Consider the following 18,514-nt stretch of genomic DNA (forward strand, 5'->3'; position numbering starts at 1 on the left):
GGTGTTGTGAGAGCCACGCCAGTACCTGCACTGTGGGGTGTTGTGTGTTCCACGCCAGTACCTGCGCTTGGGGTGTTGGGTGCGCCACGCCAGTACATGCACTGCGGGGTGTTGTGTGTGCCATGCCAGTATCTGCACTGTGGGGTGTTGTGTGTGCCACGATAGTACCTGCACTGTGCGGTGTTGTGTGCCACGCCAGTACCTGCACTGTGCGGTGTTGTGTGTGCGATGCCAGTATCTGCACTGTGGGGTGTTATGTATGCCACGCCAGTACCTGCACTGTGGGGTGTTGTGTGTGCCACACTAGTACCTGCACTGTGGGGTGTTGTGTGTGCCATTGCAGTACCTGCACTGTGAAGTGTTGTGTGTGCCACGCCAGTACCTGCATGTGGGGTGTTGTGTGTGCCACGCCAGTGACGGCACTATGGGGTGTTGTGTGTGCCACGTCAGTACCCACACTGTGCGGAGTTGTGTGTGCCACGCCGGTACTCGCAGTGTGGCGTGTTGTGTCTGCCACGCCAGTACCTGCACTGTGGGGGGCTGTGCGTGCCACGCCAGTACCTGCACTGTGGTGTGTTGTGTGTGCCACACCAGTACCTGCACTGTGGGGTGTTGTGTGTGCCATGCCAGTCACTGTGTTGTGCGGTGTTGTGTGTGCCTAGCCAGTACCTGCATTGTGGGGTGTTGTGTGTGCCACGAGAGGACCTGCAATGTGGAGTGTTGTGTGTGCCACGCCAGTACCTGCATGTGGGGAGTTGTGTGTGCCATGCCAGTATCTGCACTGTGGGGTGTTGTGTGTGCCACGCCAGTGACTGCACTGTGGGGTGTTGTGTGTGCCACGCCAGTATCTGCACTGTTGGGTGTTGTGTGCCACGCCAGTATCTGCACTGTGGGGTGTTGCGTATGCCACGCGAGTGAAGGCACTGTGGGGTGCTGTGTGTGCCACGGCAGTACCAGCACTGTGGGGTGTTGTGTGTGTCACACCAATATTTGCACTGTGGGGTGTTGTGTGTGCCATGCCAGTACTTGCACTGTGGGGTGTTGTGTGTGCCACGCCTGTACCTGCATTGTGGGGTGTTGTGTGTGCCACACCAGTACCTGCACTGTGGGGTGTTGTGTGTGCCATGCCAGTCACTGTGTTGTGCGGTGTTGTGTGTGCCTAGCCAGTACCTGCATTGTGGGGTGTTGTGTGTGCCACGAGAGGACCTGCAATGTGGAGTGTTGTGTGTGCCACGCCAGTACCTGCATGTGGGGAGTTGTGTGTGCCATGCCAGTATCTGCACTGTGGGTTGTTGTGTGTGCCACGCCAGTGACTGCACTGTGGGGTGTTGTGTGTGCCACGCCAGTATCTGCACTGTTGGGTGTTGTGTGCCACGCCAGTATCTGCACTGTGGGGTGTTGCGTATGCCACGCGAGTGAAGGCACTGTGGGGTGTTGTGTGTGCCACGGCAGTACCGGCACTGTGGGGTGTTGTGTGTGTCACACCAATATTTGCACTGTGGGGTGTTGTGTGTGCCATGCCAGTACTTGCACTGTGGGGTGTTGTGTGTGCCACACCTGTACCTGCATTGTGGGGTGTTGTGTGTGCCACACCAGTGATCGCACTGTGGGGTGTTGTGGGTGCCGCACCAGTACCTGCACTGTGGGGTGTTGTGTGTGCCACGCCAGTACCAGCACTGTGGGGTGTTGTGTGTGCCACGCCAGTACCTGCACTGTGGGGTGTTGTGTGTGCCACGCCAGTACCTGCACTGTGGGGTGTTGTGTGTACCACACGAGGACCTGCACTGTTTGCGCCACGCCAGTACCTGTATTGTGGGGTGTTGTGTGTGCCATGCCAGTACCTGCACTGAGGGGTGTTGTGTGTGCCACGCCAATACTTGCACAGTGGGGTGTTTTGTGCGCCATGCCAGTACCTGCAGTGTGGGGTGTAGTGTGTGCCACGCCAGTATCTGAAGTGTGGGGTGTTGTGTGTGTCGTGCCAGTATCTGAATTGTGGGGTGTTGAGGGAGCCATGCCAGTACCTTCACTGTGGGGTGTTGTGAGAGCCACGCCAGTACCTGCACTGTGGGGTGTTGTGTGTTCCACGCCAGTACCTGCGCTTGGGGTGTTGGGTGCGCCACGCCAGTACATGCACTGTGGGGTGTTGTGTGTGCCCAGCCAGTACCTGCACTGTGGGGTGTTGTGTGTGCCACGCCAGTACCTGCACTGCGGGGTGTTGTGTGTGCCATGCCAGTATCTGCACTGTGGGGTGTTGTGTGTACCATGCCAGTACCTGCACTGCGGGGTGTTGTGTGTGCCATGCCAGTATCTGCACTGTGGGGTGTTGTGTGTACCACGCCAGTACCTGCACTGTTGGGTGTTGTGTGTGCCACACCAGTACCTGCACTGTGGGGTGTTGTGTGTGCCACGCCAGTGACCGCAGTGTGGGGTGTTCTGTGTGCAACGGCACTATCTGAACTGCGCGGTATTGTGTGTGCCATGCCAGTATCTGAATTGTGGGGTGTTGTGGGAGCCACGCCAGTACCTGCACTGTGGGGTGTTGTGTGTTCCACACCAGTACCTGCGCTTGGGGTATTGTGTGCGCCACGCCAGTACATGCACTGTGGGGTGTTGTGTGTGCCCAGCCAGTACCTGCACTGTGGGGTGTTGTGTGTGACACGCCAGTGACCGCAGTGGGGTGTTGTGTGTGCCACGCCAGTATCTGAACTGTGGGGTGTTGTGTGTGCCACGCCAGTATCTGCACTGTGGGGTGTTGTGTGTGCCACGCCACTACCTGCATTGTGGGATGTTGTGTAACATGCCAGTTACCGCACTGTGGGGTGTTGTGTGTGCCACGCCAGTTTCTGAACTGTGGGGTGTTGTGTGTGCCATGCCAGTATCTGCGCTGTGGGCTGTTGTGTGTGCCACGCCAGTACCTGCACTGTGGGGTGTTGTGTGTGCAACGCCAATGACCGCACTGTGGGGAGTTGTGTGTGCCACACCAGTACCTGCACTGTGGGGTGTTGTGTGTGCCATGCCAGTCACTGCACTGTGGGGTGTTGTGTTTGCCACACCAGTACCTGCAATGTGGGGTGTTGTGTGTGCCACGAGAGGACCAGCAATGTGGGGTGTTGTGTGTGCCACGCCAGTACCTGCATTGTGGGGTGTTGTGTGTGCCATGCCAGTTTATGCACTGTGGGGTGTTGTGTGTGCCACGCCAGTACCTGCACTGTGGGGTGTTGTGTGTGCCACGCCAGTATCTGAACTGTGGGGAGTTGTGTGTGCCGTGCCAGTATCTAAATTGTAGGGTGTTGTGGGAGCAACGCCAGTACCTTCACTGTGGGGTGGTGTGTGAGCCACGCCAGTACCTGCACTGTGGGGTTTTGTGTGTTCCACGCCAGTACCTGCGCTTGGGGTGTTGGGTGCGCCACGCCAGTACATGCACTGTGGGGTGTTGCGTGTGCCCAGCCAGTACCTGCACTGTGGGGTGTTGCGTGTGCCATGCCAGTATCTGCACTGTGGGGTGTTGTGTGTACCACGCCAGTACCTGCACTGCAGGGTGTTGTGTGTGCCATGCCAGTATCTGCACTGTGGGGTGTTGTGTGTACCACGCCAGTATCTGCACTGTGGGGTGTTGTGTGTGCCATGCCAATGACCGCACTGTGGGGTGTTGTGTGTGCCACAAGAGTACCTGCACTTTGGGGTGTTGTGTGTGCCACGCCAGTATCTGCACTGTGGGGTGTTATGTATGCCACGCCAGTATCTGCACTGTGGGGTGTTGTGTGTGCCACGCCAGTATCTGAACTGTGGGGTGTTGTGTATGCCACGCCAGAGACCGCACTGTGGGGTGTTGTTTGTGCCACGCCAGTATCTGCACTGTGGGGTGTTATGTATGCCACGCCAGTATCTGCACTGTGGGGTGTTGTGTGTGCCACGCCAGTATCTGAACTGTGGGGTGTTGTGTGTGCCACGCCAGTGACCGCACTGTGGGGTGTTGTGTGTGCCACGCCAGTATCTGAACTGTGGGGTGTTGTGTGTGCCACACCAGTACCTGCACTGTAGGGTGCTGTGCGTGCCATGCCAGTACCTGCACTGTGGGGTGTTGTGTGTGCCACGCCAATACCTGCACTGTGGGGTGCTGTGTGTGCCATGCCAGTCACTGCACTGTGGGGTGTTGTGTGTGCCACACCAGTACCTGCAATGTGGGGTGTTGTGTGTGCCATGAGAGGACCAGCAATGTGGGGTGTTGTGTGTGCCACGCCAGTACCAGCATTGTGGGGTGTTGTGTGTGCCATGCCAGTTTATGCACTGTGGGGTGTTGTGTGTGCCACGCCAGTGACCGCACTGTGGGGTGTTGTGTGTGCCACGCTAGTACCTGCACTGTGGGGTGTTGTGTGTGCCACACTAGTACTTGCACTGTGGGGTGTTGTGTGTGCCATGGCAGTACCTGCACTGTGGAGTGTTGTGTGTGCCACGCCAGTACCTGCATGTGGGGTGTTGTGTGTGCCACGCCAGTGACTGCACTGTGGGGTGTTGTGTGTGCCACATCAGTATCTGAACTGTGGGGTGTTGTGGGTGCCACGCCAGTACCTTCACTGTGGGGTGTTGTGTGAGCCACGGCAGTACCTGCACTGTGGGGTGTTGTGTGTCCCATGCCAGTACCTGCACTGTGGGGTGTTGTGTGCTCAGCCAGTTCCTGTATTGTGGGGTGTTTTGTGTGCCACGCCAGTACCTGCACTGTGGGGTGTTGTGTGTGCCATGCCAGTCACTGTGTTGTGCGGTGTTGTGTGTGCCTAGCCAGTACCTGCATTGTGGGGTGTTGTGTGTGCCACGAGAGGACCTGCAATGTGGAGTGTTGTGTGTGCCACGCCAGTACCTGCATGTGGGGAGTTGTGTGTGCCATGCCAGTATCTGCACTGTGGGGTGTTGTGTGTCCCATGCCAGTACCTGCACTGTGGGGTGTTGTGTGCTCAGCCAGTTCCTGTATTGTGGGGTGTTGTGTGTGCCACGCCAGTACCTGCACTGTGGGGTGTTGTGTGTGCCATGCCAGTCACTGTGTTGTGCGGTGTTGTGTGTGCCTAGCCAGTACCTGCATTGTGGGGTGTTGTGTGTGCCACGAGAGGACCTGCAATGTGGAGTGTTGTGTGTGCCACGCCAGTACCTGCATGTGGGGAGTTGTGTGTGCCATGCCAGTATCTGCACTGTGGGGTGTTGTGTGTGCCACGCCAGTGACTGCACTGTGGGGTGTTGTGTGTGCCACGCCAGTATCTGCACTGTTGGGTGTTGTGTGCCACGCCAGTATCTGCACTGTGGGGTGTTGCGTATGCCACGCGAGTGAAGGCACTGTGGGGTGTTGTGTGTGCCACGGCAGTACCGGCACTGTGGGGTGTTGTGTGTGTCACACCAATATTTGCACTGTGGGGTGTTGTGTGTGCCATGCCAGTACTTGCACTGTGGGGTGTTGTGTGTGCCACGCCTGTACCTGCATTGTGGGGTGTTGTGTGTGCCACACCAGTGATCGCACTGTGGGGTGTTGTGGGTGCCGCACCAGTACCTGCACTGTGGGGTGTTGTGTGTGCCACGCCAGTACCAGCACTGTGGGGTGTTGTGTGTGCCACGCCAGTACCTGCACTGTGGGGTGTTGTGTGTGCCACGCCAGTACCTGCACTGTGGGGTGTTGTGTGTACCACACGAGGACCTGCACTGTTGTTTGCGCCACGCCAGTACCTGTATTGTGGGGTGTTGTGTGTGCCATGCCAGTACCTGCACTGAGGGGTGTTGTGTGTGCCACGCCAATACTTGCACAGTGGGGTGTTGTGTGCGCCATGCCAGTACCTGCAGTGTGGGGTGTAGTGTGTGCCACGCCAGTATCTGAAGTGTGGGGTGTTGTGTGTGCCGTGCCAGTATCTGAATTGTGGGGTGATGAGGGAGCCACGCCAGTACCTTCACTGTGGGGTGTTGTGAGAGCCACGCCAGTACCTGCACTGTGGGGTGTTGTGTGTTCCACGCCAGTACCTGCGCTTGGGGTGTTGGGTGCGCCACGCCAGTACATGCACTGCGGGGTGTTGTGTGTGCCATGCCAGTATCTGCACTGTGGGGTGTTGTGTGTGCCACGCCAGTACCTGCACTGTGCGGTGTTGTGTGTGCCACGGCAGTACCTGCACTGTGCGGTGTTGTGTGAGCCACGCCAGTATCTGCACTGTGGGGTGTTATGTATGCCACGCCAGTACCTGCACTGTGGGGTGTTGTGTGTGCCACACTAGTACCTGCACTGTGGGGTGTTGTGTGTGCCATTGCAGTACCTGCACTGTGAAGTGTTGTGTGTGCCACGCCAGTACCTGCATGTGGGGTGTTGTGTGTGCCACGCCAGTGACGGCACTATGGGGTGTTGTGTGTGCCACGTCAGTACCCACACTGTGCGGAGTTGTGTGTGCCACGCCGGTACTCGCAGTGTGGCGTGTTGTGTCTGCCACGCCAGTACCTGCACTGTGGGGGGCTGTGCGTGCCACGCCAGTACCTGCACTGTGGGGTGTTGTGTGTGCCACACCAGTACCTGCACTGTGGGGTGTTGTGTGTGCCATGCCAGTCACTGTGTTGTGCGGTGTTGTGTGTGCCTAGCCAGTACCTGCATTGTGGGGTGTTGTGTGTGCCACGAGAGGACCGGCAATGTGGAGTGTTGTGTGTGCCACGCCAGTACCTGCATGTGGGGAGTTGTGTGTGCCATGCCAGTATCTGCACTGTGGGGTGTTGTGTGTCCCATGCCAGTACCTGCACTGTGGGGTGTTGTGTGCTCAGCCAGTTCCTGTATTGTGGGGTGTTGTGTGTGCCACGCCAGTACCTGCACTGTGGGGTGTTGTGTGTGCCATGCCAGTCACTGTGTTGTGCGGTGTTGTGTGTGCCTAGCCAGTACCTGCATTGTGGGGTGTTGTGTGTGCCACGAGAGGACCTGCAATGTGGAGTGTTGTGTGTGCCACGCCAGTACCTGCATGTGGGGAGTTGTGTGTGCCATGCCAGTATCTGCACTGTGGGGTGTTGTGTGTGCCACGCCAGTGACTGCACTGTGGGGTGTTGTGTGTGCCACGCCAGTATCTGCACTGTTGGGTGTTGTGTGCCACGCCAGTATCTGCACTGTGGGGTGTTGCGTATGCCACGCGAGTGAAGGCACTGTGGGGTGTTGTGTGTGCCACGGCAGTATCGGCACTGTGGGGTGTTGTGTGTGTCACACCAATATTTGCACTGTGGGGTGTTGTGTGTGCCATGCCAGTACCTGCACTGAGGGGTGTTGTGTGTGCCACGCCAATACTTGCACAGTGGGGTGTTGTGTGCGCCATGCCAGTACCTGCAGTGTGGGGTGTAGTGTGTGCCACGCCAGTATCTGAAGTGTGGGGTGTTGTGTGTGCCGTGCCAGTATCTGAATTGTGGGGTGATGAGGGAGCCACGCCAGTACCTTCACTGTGGGGTGTTGTGAGAGCCACGCCAGTACCTGCACTGTGGGGTGTTGTGTGTTCCACGCCAGTACCTGCGCTTGGGGTGTTGGGTGCGCCACGCCAGTACATGCACTGCGGGGTGTTGTGTGTGCCATGCCAGTATCTGCACTGTGGGGTGTTGTGTGTGCCACGATAGTACCTGCACTGTGCGGTGTTGTGTGCCACGCCAGTACCTGCACTGTGTGGTGTTGTGTGTGCGATGCCAGTATCTGCACTGTGGGGTGTTATGTATGCCACGCCAGTACCTGCACTGTGGGGTGTTGTGTGTGCCACACTAGTACCTGCACTGTGGGGTGTTGTGTGTGCCATTGCAGTACCTGCACTGTGAAGTGTTGTGTGTGCCACGCCAGTACCTGCATGTGGGGTGTTGTGTGTGCCACGCCAGTGACGGCACTATGGGGTGTTGTGTGTGCCACGTCAGTACCCACACTGTGCGGAGTTGTGTGTGCCACGCCAGTACTCGCAGTGTGGCGTGTTGTGTCTGCCACGCCAGTACCTGCACTGTGGGGGGCTGTGCGTGCCACGCCAGTACCTGCACTGTGGTGTGTTGTGTGTGCCACACCAGTACCTGCACTGTGGGGTGTTGTGTGTGCCATGCCAGTCACTGTGTTGTGCGGTGTTGTGTGTGCCTAGCCAGTACCTGCATTGTGGGGTGTTGTGTGTGCCACGAGAGGACCTGCAATGTGGAGTGTTGTGTGTGCCACGCCAGTACCTGCATGTGGGGAGTTGTGTGTGCCATGCCAGTATCTGCACTGTGGGGTGTTGTGTGTGCCACGCCAGTGACTGCACTGTGGGGTGTTGTGTGTGCCACACCAGTATCTGCACTGTTGGGTGTTGTGTGCCACGCCAGTATCTGCACTGTGGGGTGTTGCGTATGCCACGCGAGTGAAGGCACTGTGGGGTGCTGTGTGTGCCACGGCAGTACCGGCACTATGGGGTGTTGTGTGTGTCACACCAATATTTGCACTGTGGGGTGTTGTGTGTGCCATGCCAGTACTTGCACTGTGGGGTGTTGTGTGTGCCACGCCTGTACCTGCATTGTGGGGTGTTGTGTGTGCCACACCAGTACCTGCACTGTGGGGTGTTGTGTGTGCCATGCCAGTCACTGTGTTGTGCGGTGTTGTGTGTGCCTAGCCAGTACCTGCATTGTGGGGTGTTGTGTGTGCCACGAGAGGACCTGCAATGTGGAGTGTTGTGTGTGCCACGCCAGTACCTGCATGTGGGGAGTTGTGTGTGCCATGCCAGTATCTGCACTGTGGGTTGTTGTGTGTGCCACGCCAGTGACTGCACTGTGGGGTGTTGTGTGTGCCACGCCAGTATCTGCACTGTTGGGTGTTGTGTGCCACGCCAGTATCTGCACTGTGGGGTGTTGCGTATGCCACGCGAGTGAAGGCACTGTGGGGTGTTGTGTGTGCCACGGCAGTACCGGCACTGTGGGGTGTTGTGTGTGTCACACCAATATTTGCACTGTGGGGTGTTGTGTGTGCCATGCCAGTACTTGCACTGTGGGGTGTTGTGTGTGCCACGCCTGTACCTGCATTGTGGGGTGTTGTGTGTGCCACACCAGTGATCGCACTGTGGGGTGTTGTGGGTGCCGCACCAGTACCTGCACTGTGGGGTGTTGTGTGTGCCACGCCAGTACCAGCACTGTGGGGTGTTGTGTGTGCCACGCCAGTACCTGCACTGTGGGGTGTTGTGTGTGCCACGCCAGTACCTGCACTGTGGGGTGTTGTGTGTACCACACGAGGACCTGCACTGTTTGCGCCACGCCAGTACCTGTATTGTGGGGTGTTGTGTGTGCCATGCCAGTACCTGCACTGAGGGGTGTTGTGTGTGCCACGCCAATACTTGCACAGTGGGGTGTTTTGTGCGCCATGCCAGTACCTGCAGTGTGGGGTGTAGTGTGTGCCACGCCAGTATCTGAAGTGTGGGGTGTTGTGTGTGCCGTGCCAGTATCTGAATTGTGGGGTGTTGAGGGAGCCACGCCAGTACCTTCACTGTGGGGTGTTGTGAGAGCCACACCAGTACCTGCACTGTGGGGTGTTGTGTGTTCCACGCCAGTACCTGCGCTTGGGGTGTTGGGTGCGCCACGCCAGTACATGCACTGCGGGGTGTTGTGTGTGCCATGCCAGTATCTGCACTGTGGGGTGTTGTGTGTGCCACACCAGTACCTGCACTGTGCGGTGTTGTGTGTGCCACGCCAGTATCTGCACTGTGGGGTGTTATGTATGCCACGCCAGTACCTGCACTGTGGGATGTTGTGTGTGCCACACTAGTACCTGCACTGTGGGGTGTTGTGTGTGCCATTGCAGTACCTGCACTGTGAAGTGTTGTGTGTGCCACGCCAGTACCTGCATGTGGGGTGTTGTGTGTGCCACGCCAGTGACGGCACTATGGGGTGTTGTGTGTGCCACGTCAGTACCCACACTGTGCGGAGTTGTGTGTGCCACGCCGGTACTCGCAGTGTGGCGTGTTGTGTCTGCCACGCCAGTACCTGCACTGTGGGGGGCTGTGCGTGCCACGCCAGTACCTGCACTGTGGGGTATTGTGTGTGCCACACCAGTACCTGCACTGTGGGGTGTTGTGTGTGCCATGACAGTACCTGCACTGTGGGGTGTTGTGTGTGCCACACCAGTACCTGCAATGTGGGGTGTTGTGTGTGCCACGAGAGGACCTGCAATGTGGGGTGTTGTGTGTGCCACGCCAGTACCTGCATTGTGGGGTGTTGTGTGTGCCATGCCAGTACCTGCATTGTGGGGTGTTGTGTGTGCCATGCCAGTTTATGCACTGTGGGGTGTTGTGTGTGCCACGCCAGTGACCGCACTGTGGGGTGTTGTGTGTGCCACGCCAGTACCTGCACTGTGGGGTGTTGTGTGTTCCACACTAGTACCTGCACTGTGGGGTGTTGTGTGTGCCACGGCAGTACCTCCACTGTGGAGTGTTGTGTGCCACGCCAGTACCTGCATGTGGGGTGTTGTGTGTGCCACGCCAGTGACTGCACTGTCGGGTGTTGTGTGTGCCACATCAGTATCTGAACTGTGGGGTGTTGTGGGTGCCACACCAGTACCTTCACTGTGGGGTGTTGTGTGAGCCACGGCAGTACCTGCACTGTGGGGTGTTGTGTGTCCCATGCCAGTACCTGCACTGTGGGGTGTTGTGTGCTCAGCCAGTTCCTGTATTGTGGGGTGTTGTGTGTGCCATGCCAGTACCTGCACTGTGGGGTGTTGTGTGTGCCACGCCAATACTTGCACAGTGGGGTGTTGTGTGTGCCACGCCAGTATCCGCCCTGTCGGGTGTTGTGTGCGCCCTGCCAGTACCTGCAATGTGGGGAGTAGTGTGTGCCTAGCCAGTACCTGCACTGTGTGGTGTTGTGTGTGCCAGGCCAGTACCTGCACTGTGGGGTGTCGTGTGTGCCATGCCATTACCTGCACGGTGGGGTGTTGTGTGTGCCACGCCAGTACCTGCAATGTGGGGTGTTGTGTGTGCCACGAGAGGACCTGCAATGTGGGGTGTTCTGTGTGCCACGCCAGTACCTGCATTGTGGGGTGTTGTGTGTGCCATGCCAGTTTATGCACTGTGGGATGTTGTGTGTGCCACGCCAGTGACCGCACTGTGGGGTGTTGTGTGTGCCACGCCAGTACCTGCACTGTGGGGTGTTGTGTGTGCCACACTAGTACTTGCACTGTGGGGTGTTCTGTGTGCCATGGCAGTACCTGCACTGTGGAGTGTTTTGTGTGCCACACCAGTACCTGCATGTGGGGTGTTGTGTGTGCCACGCCAGTGACTGCACTGTGGGGTGTTTGTGTGCCACAACAGTATCTGTACTGTGGGGTGTTGTGGGTGCCACGCCAGTACCTTCACTGTGGGGTGTTGTATGAGCCACGGCAGTACCTGCACTGTGGGGTGTTGTGTGTCCCATGCCAGTACCTGCACTGTGGGGTGTTGTGTGTGCTCAGCCAGTTGCTGTATTGTGGGGTGTTGTGTGTGCCATGCCAGTACCTGCACTGTGGGGTGTTGTGCATGCCATGCCAGTCACAGCGTTGTGCGGTGTTGTGTGTGCCTAGCCAGTACCTGCATTGTGGGGTATTGGGTGTGCCACGAGAGGACCTGCAATGTGGAGTGTTGTGTGTGCCACGCCAGTACCTGCATGTGGGGTGTTGTGTGTGCCATGCCAGTATCTGCACTGTGGGTTGTTGTGTGTACCACACCAGTACCTGCACTATGGGGTGTTGTGTGTGCCACGCCAATGAGCGCACTGTGGGGTGTTGTGTGTGCCACACCAGTACCTGCACTGTGGGGTGTTGTGTGTGCCACGCCAGTATCTGCACTGTGGGGTGTTATGTATGCCACGCCAGTATCTGCACTGTGGGGTGTTGTGTGTGCCACGCCAGTATCTAAACTGTGGGGTGTTGTGTGTGCCACGCCAGTGAGCGCACTGTGGGGTGTTGTGTGTGCCACGTCAGTACCCGCACTGTGCGGAGTTGTGTGTGCCACGCCGGTACTCGCAGTGTGGCATGTTGTGTGTGCCACGCCAGTACCTGCACTGTAGGGAGCTGTGCGTGCCACGCCAGTAACAACACTGTGGGGTGTTGTGTGTGCCACGCCAGTACCTGCACTGTGGGGTGTTGTGTGTGCCATGCCAGTCACTGCACTGTGGGGTGTTGTGTGTGCCACACCAGTACCTGCAATGTGGGGTGTTGTGTGTGCCACGAGAGGACCTGCAATGTGGGGTGTTGTGTGTGCCATGCCAGTTTATGCACTGTCGGGTGTTGTGTGCGCCATGCCAGTACCTGCAGTGTGGGGTGTAGTGTGTGCCCCGCCAGTATCTGAAGTGTGGGGTGTTGTGTGTGCCGTGCCAGTATCTGAATTGTGGGGTGTTGTGGGAGCCACGCCAGCACCTTCACTGTGGGGTGTTGTGTGAGCCACGCCAGTACCTGCACTGTGGGGTGTTGTGTGTTCCATGCCAGTACCTGCGCTTGGGGTGTGGGGTGCGCCACGCCAGTATATGCACTGTGGGGTGTTGTGTATGCCCAGCCAGTACCTGCACTGTGGGGTGTTGTGTGTGCCACGCCAGTACCTGCACTGCGGGGTGTTGTGTGTGCCATGCCAGTATCTGCACTGTGGGGTGTTGTGTGTACCACGCCAGTACCTGCACTATGGGGTGTTGTGTGTGCCACGCCAATGACCGCACTGTGGGGTGTTGTGTGTGCCACACCAGTACCTGCACTGTGGGGTGTTGTGTGTGCCATGCCAGTCACTGCGTTGTGCGGTGTTGTGTGTGCCTAGCCAGTACCTGCATTGTGGGGTGTTGGGTGTGCCACGAGAGGACCTGCAATGTGGAATGTTGTGTGTGCCACGCCAGTACCTGCATGTGGGGTGTGCCACGCCAGTGACTGCACTGTGGGGTGTTGTGTGCCACGCCAGTATCTGCACTGTGGGGTTTTGTGTGCCATGCCAGTATCTGCACTGTGGGGTGTTGTGTGTGCCACGCCAGTACCTGCACTGTGGGGTGTTGCGTATGCCACGCGAGTGAAAGCACTGTGGGGTGTTGTGTGTGCCATGCCAGTACTTGCACTGTGGGGTGTTGTGTGTGTCACGCCTGTACCTGCATTGTGGGGTGTTGTGTGTGCCACACCAGTGACCACACTGTGGGGTGTTGTGGGTGCCACACCAGTACCTGCACTGTGGGGTATTGTGTGTGCCACGCCAGTACCAGCACTGTGGGGTGTTGTGTGTGCCACGCAAGTACCTGCACTCTGGGGTGTTGTGTGTACCACACGAGGACCTGCACTGTTGTGTGTGCCACACCAGTATCTGTATTGTGGGGTGTTGTGTGTGCCATGCCAGTACCTGCACTGTGGGGTGTTGTGTGTGCCATGCCAGTACCTTCACTGTGGGGTGTTGTGTGTGCCACGCCAGTACCTGCACTGTGGGGTGTTGTGTGTTCCACGCCAGTACCTGCGCTTGGGGTGTTGGGTGCGCCACGCCAGTATATGCACTGTGGGGTGTTGTGTGTGCCCAGCCAGTACCTGCACTGTGGGGTGCTGTGTGTGCCACGCCAGTACCTGCACTGCGGGGTGTTGTGTGTGCCATGCCAGTATCTGCACTGTGGGGTGTTGTGTGTACCACGCCAGTACCTGCACTGTGGGGTGTTGTGTGTGCCACGTCAATGACCGCACTTTGGGGTGGTGTGTGTGCCACACCAGTACCTGCACTGTAGGGTGTTGTGTGTGCCATGCCAGTCACTGCGTTGTGCGGTGTTGTGTGTGCCTAACCAGCACCTGCATTGTGGGGTGTTGGGTGTGCCACGAGAGGACCTGCAATGTGGAATGTTGTGTGTGCCACGCCAGTACCTGCATGTGGGGTGTTGTGTGTGCCACGCCAGTGACTGCACTGTGGGGTGTTGTGTGTGCCACGCCAGTATCTGCACTGTGGGGTGTTGTGTGCCACGCCAGTACCTGCACTGTGGGGTGTTGCGTATGCCATGCGAGTGAAGGCACTGTGGGGTGTTGTGTGTGCCATGCCAGTACTTGCACTGTGGGGTGTTGTGTGTGCCATGCCTGTACCTGCATTGTGGGGTGTTGTGTGTGCCACACCAGTGACCACACTGTGTGGTGTTGTGGGTGCCACACCAGTACCTGCACTGTGGGGTGTTGTGTGTGCCACGCCAGTACCTGAACTGGGGGGTGTTGTGTGTGCCACGCCAGTACCTGCACTGTGGGGTGTTGTGTGTACCACACGAGGACCTGCACTGTTGTTTGCGCCACGCCAGTACCTGTATTGTGGGGTGTTGTGTGTGCCATGCCAGTACCTGCACTGTGGGGTGTTGTGTGTGCCACGCCAATACTTGCACAGTGGGGTGTTGTGTGTGCCACGCCAGTACCTGCCCTGTCGGGTGTTGTGTGCGCCATGCCAGTACCTGCACTGTGGGGTGTGGTGTGTGCCATGCCATTACCTGCACGGTGGGGTGTTGTGTGTGCCACGCCAATACCTGCAATGTGGGGTGTTGTGTGTGCCACGAGAGGACCTGCACTGTGGGGTGTTGTGTGTGCCACGCCAGGACCTGCAATGTGGGGTGTTTTGTGTGCCACGAGAGGACCTGCAATGTGGGGTGTTGTGTGTGCCACGAGAGGACCTGCAATGTGGGGTGTTGTGTTTGCCACGCCAGTACCTGCATTGTGGGGTGTTGTGTGTGCTATGCCAGTACCTGCACTGTGGGGTGTTGTGTGTGCCATGCCAGTACCTGCATGTGGGGTGTTGTGTGTGCCACGCCAGTATCTGAACTGTGGGGTGTTGAGTGTGCCACGCCAGTGACCGCACTGTGGGGTGTTGTGTGTGCCGCGCCAGTATCTGAACTGTGGTGTCTTTTGTGCGCCATGCCAGTATTTGCACTGTCGGGTGTTGTGTGTGCCACGCCAGTGCCCACAATGAGGGGAGTTGTGTGTGCCACGTCAGTCACCGCACTGTGGGGTGTTGTGTGTGCCAGGCCAGTATTTGCACTGTCGGGTGTTGTGTGTGCCACGCCAGTGCCCACAATGAGGGGAGTTGTGTGTGCCACGTCAGTCACCGCACTGTGGGGTGTTGTGTGTGCCAGGCCAGTATGCGCAGTGTGGGGTATTGTGTGTGCCACGCCAGTACCTGCACTGTGGGGTGCTGTGCGTGCCATGCCAGAACCTGCACTGTGGAATGTTGTGTGTGCCACGCCAGTACCTGCGCTGTGGGGTGCTGTGCGTGCCATGCCAGAACCTGCACTGTGGAATGTTGTGTGTGCCACGCCAGTACCTGCACTGTGGGGTGTTGTGTGTGCCATGCCAGTCACTGCACTGTGGGGTGTTGTGTGTGCCACACCAGTACCTGCAATGTGGGGTGTTGTGTGTGCCACGCCAGTGACCGCACTGTGGGGTGTTGTGTGGGCCACGCCAGTACCTGCACTGTGGGGTGTTGTGTGTGCCACACCAGTACCTGCACTGTGGGGTGTTGTGTGTGCCATGGCAGTACCTGCACTGTGGAGTGTTGTGTGTGCCACACCAGTACCTGTACTGTGGGGTGTTTTGTGTGCTCAGCCAGTACCTGTATTGTGGGGTGTTGTGTGTGCCACGCCAGTACATGCATGTGGGGTGTTGTGTGTGCCATGCCAGTGACTGCACTGTGGGGTGTTGTGTGTGCCACGCCAGTATCTGCACTGTGGGGTGTTGTGTGCCACGCCAGTATCTGCACTGTGGGATGTTGTGTGTGCCACGCCAGTACCTGCACTGTGGGGTGTTGTGTATGCCACGCGAGTGACCGCACTGTGGGGTGTTGTGTTTGACAGGCCAGTGTCTGCACTCTGGGGTGTTGTGTGTGCCACGCCAGTACCTGCATGTGGCGTGTTGTGTGTGCCATGCCAGTACTTGCACTGTGGGGTGTTGTGTGCCATGCCTGTACCTGCATTGTGGGGTGTTGTGTGTGCCACACCAGTGACCGCACAGTGGGGTGTTGTGGGTGCCACGCCAGTACCTTCACTGTGGGGTGTTGTGTGAGCCACGGCAGTACCAGCACTGTGGGGTGTTGTGTGCCACGCCAGTACCTGCACTGTGGGGTGTTGTGTGCTCAGCCAGTTCCTGTATTGTGGGGTGTTGTGTGTGCCACGCCAGTACCTGCACTGTGGGATGTTGTGTGAGCCACTCCAGTACCTGCACTGTGGGGTGTTGTGTGCCACGCCAGTACCTGCACTGTGGGGTGTTGTGTGTGCCATACCAGTCACTGTGTTGTGCGGTGTTGTGTGTGCCTAGCCAGTACCTGCATTGTGGGGTGTTGGGTGTGCCACGAGAGGACCTGCAATGTAGAGTGTTGTGTGTGCCACGCCAGTACCTGCATGTGGGGTGCTGTGTGTGCCACGCCAGTATCTGCACTGTGGGGTGTTGTGTGCCACGCCAGTATCTGCACTGTGGGGTGTTGTGTGTGCCACGCCAGTACCTGCACTGTGGGGTGTTGCGTATGCCACGCGAGTGAAGGCACTGTGGGGTGTTGTGTGTGCCATGCCAGTACTTGCACTGTGGGGTGTTGTGTGTGCCACGCCTGTATCTGCATTGTGGGGAGTTGTGTGTGCCACACCAGTGACCGCACTGTGGGGTGTTGTGGGTGCCACACCAGTACCTGCACTGTGGGGTGTTGTGGGTGCCACACCAGTACCAGCACTGTGGGGTGTTGCGTGTGCCATGCCAGTACCCGGACTGTGGGGTGTTGTGTGTGCCACGCCAGTACCTGCACTGTGGGGTGTTTTGTGTGCCACACCAGTACCTGCACTGTGGGTTCTTGTGTGTGCCACACCAGTGACCGCACTGTGGGGTGTTGTGTGTGCCATGGCAGTATCTGAGCTGGGGGGTGTTGTGTGTGCCACGCAAGTACCAGCACTGTGGGGTATTGTGGGTGCCATGTCAGTACCTTCACTGTGGGGTGTTGTGTGTGCCACGCCAGTACCTGCACTGTGGGGTGTTGTGTGCCACGCCAGTACCTGCACTGTGGGGTGTTGTGTGTGCCACGCCAGTACCTGCAGTGTGGGGTGTAGTGTGTGCCTAGCCAGTACCTGCACTGTTTGGTGTTGTGTGTGCCAGGCCAGTACCTGCACTGTGGGGTGTTGTGTGTGCCACGCCAGTACCTTCACTGTGGGGTGTTGTGTGAGCCACGCCAGTACCTGCACTGTGGGATGTTGTGTGTGCCACGCCAGTACCTGCACTGTGGGGTGTTGTGTGTGCCACGTCAGTACCTGCACTGTGGAGTGTTGTGTGTGCCAAGTCAGTACCTGCACTGTGGGGTGTTGTGTGTGCCAGGCCAGTACCAGCACTGTGGGGTGTTGTTTGTGCCACGTCAGTACCTGTACTGTGGGGTGTTGTGTGTGCCACGCCAGTGTCTGCACTGTGGGGTGTTGTGTGTGCCACGCTAGTACCCGCACTGTGGGGTGTTGTGTGCCACGCCAGTACCTGCACTGTGGGGTGTTGTGTGTGCCACGCCAGTGCCTGCACTGTGGGGTGTTGTGTGTGCCAAGTCAGTACCTGCACTGTGGGGTGTTGTGGGTGCCACGCCAGTAGCTGCACTCTGGGGTGTTGTGTGTGCCACGCCAGTAACTGCACTGTGGGGTGTTGTGTGCCACGCCAGTACCTGCACTGTGGGGTGTTGTGTGCCACGCCAGTACCTGCACTGTGGGGTATTGTGTGTGCCACGCCAGTACCTGCACTGTGGGGTGTTGTGTGTGCCACGCCAGTACCTGCACTGTGGGGTGTTGTGTGTGCCACGCCAGTACCTGCACTGTGGGGTGTTGTGTGTGCCACGTCAGTACCTGCACTGTGGAGTGTTGTGTATGCCAACTCAGTACCTGCACTGTGGGGTGTTGTGTGTGCCAGGCCAGTACCAGCACTGTGGGGTGTTGTGTGTGCCACGTCAGTACCTGCACTGTGGGGTGTTGTGTGTGCCACGCCAGTGTCTGCACTGTGGGGTGTTGTGTGTGCCACGCTAGTACCCGCACTGTGGGGTGTTGTGTGCCACGCCAGTACCTGCACTGTGGGGTGTTGTGTGCCACGCCAGTATCTGCACTGTGGGGTGTAGTATGTGCCACGCCAGTACCTGCACTGTGGGGTGTTGTGTGTCCCACGCCAGTACCTGCACTGTGGGGTGTTGTGTGTCCCACGCCAGTACCTGCACTGTGGGGTGTAGTGTGTGCCACGCCAGTACCTGCACTGTGGGGTGTTGTGTGTGCCATGCCAGTAGCAGCACTGTGGGGTGTTGTGTGTGCCACGCCAGTGCCTGCACTGTGGGGTGTTGTGTGCGCCACACCAGTACCTGCACTGTGGGGTGTTGTGTGCGCCACGCCAGCACTGTGGGGTGTTGTGTGTGCCACGCCAGCACCTGCACTGTGGGGTGTTGTGTGTGCCACACCAGTACCTGCACTGTGGGGTGTTGTGTGCCACGCCAGTACCTGCACTGTGGGGTGTTGTGTGTGTCACACCAGTACCTGCACTGTGGGGTGTTGTGTGTGCCACACCAGTACCTGCACTGTGGGGTGTTGTGTGCCA

The sequence above is a fragment of the Phyllobates terribilis genome, unplaced genomic scaffold (assembly GCF_046119375.1).
Source record: "Phyllobates terribilis strain yellow unplaced genomic scaffold, ASM4611937v1 Scaffold_9__5_contigs__length_417890890, whole genome shotgun sequence".
Classification (NCBI taxonomy): Eukaryota; Metazoa; Chordata; class Amphibia; order Anura; family Dendrobatidae; genus Phyllobates; species Phyllobates terribilis.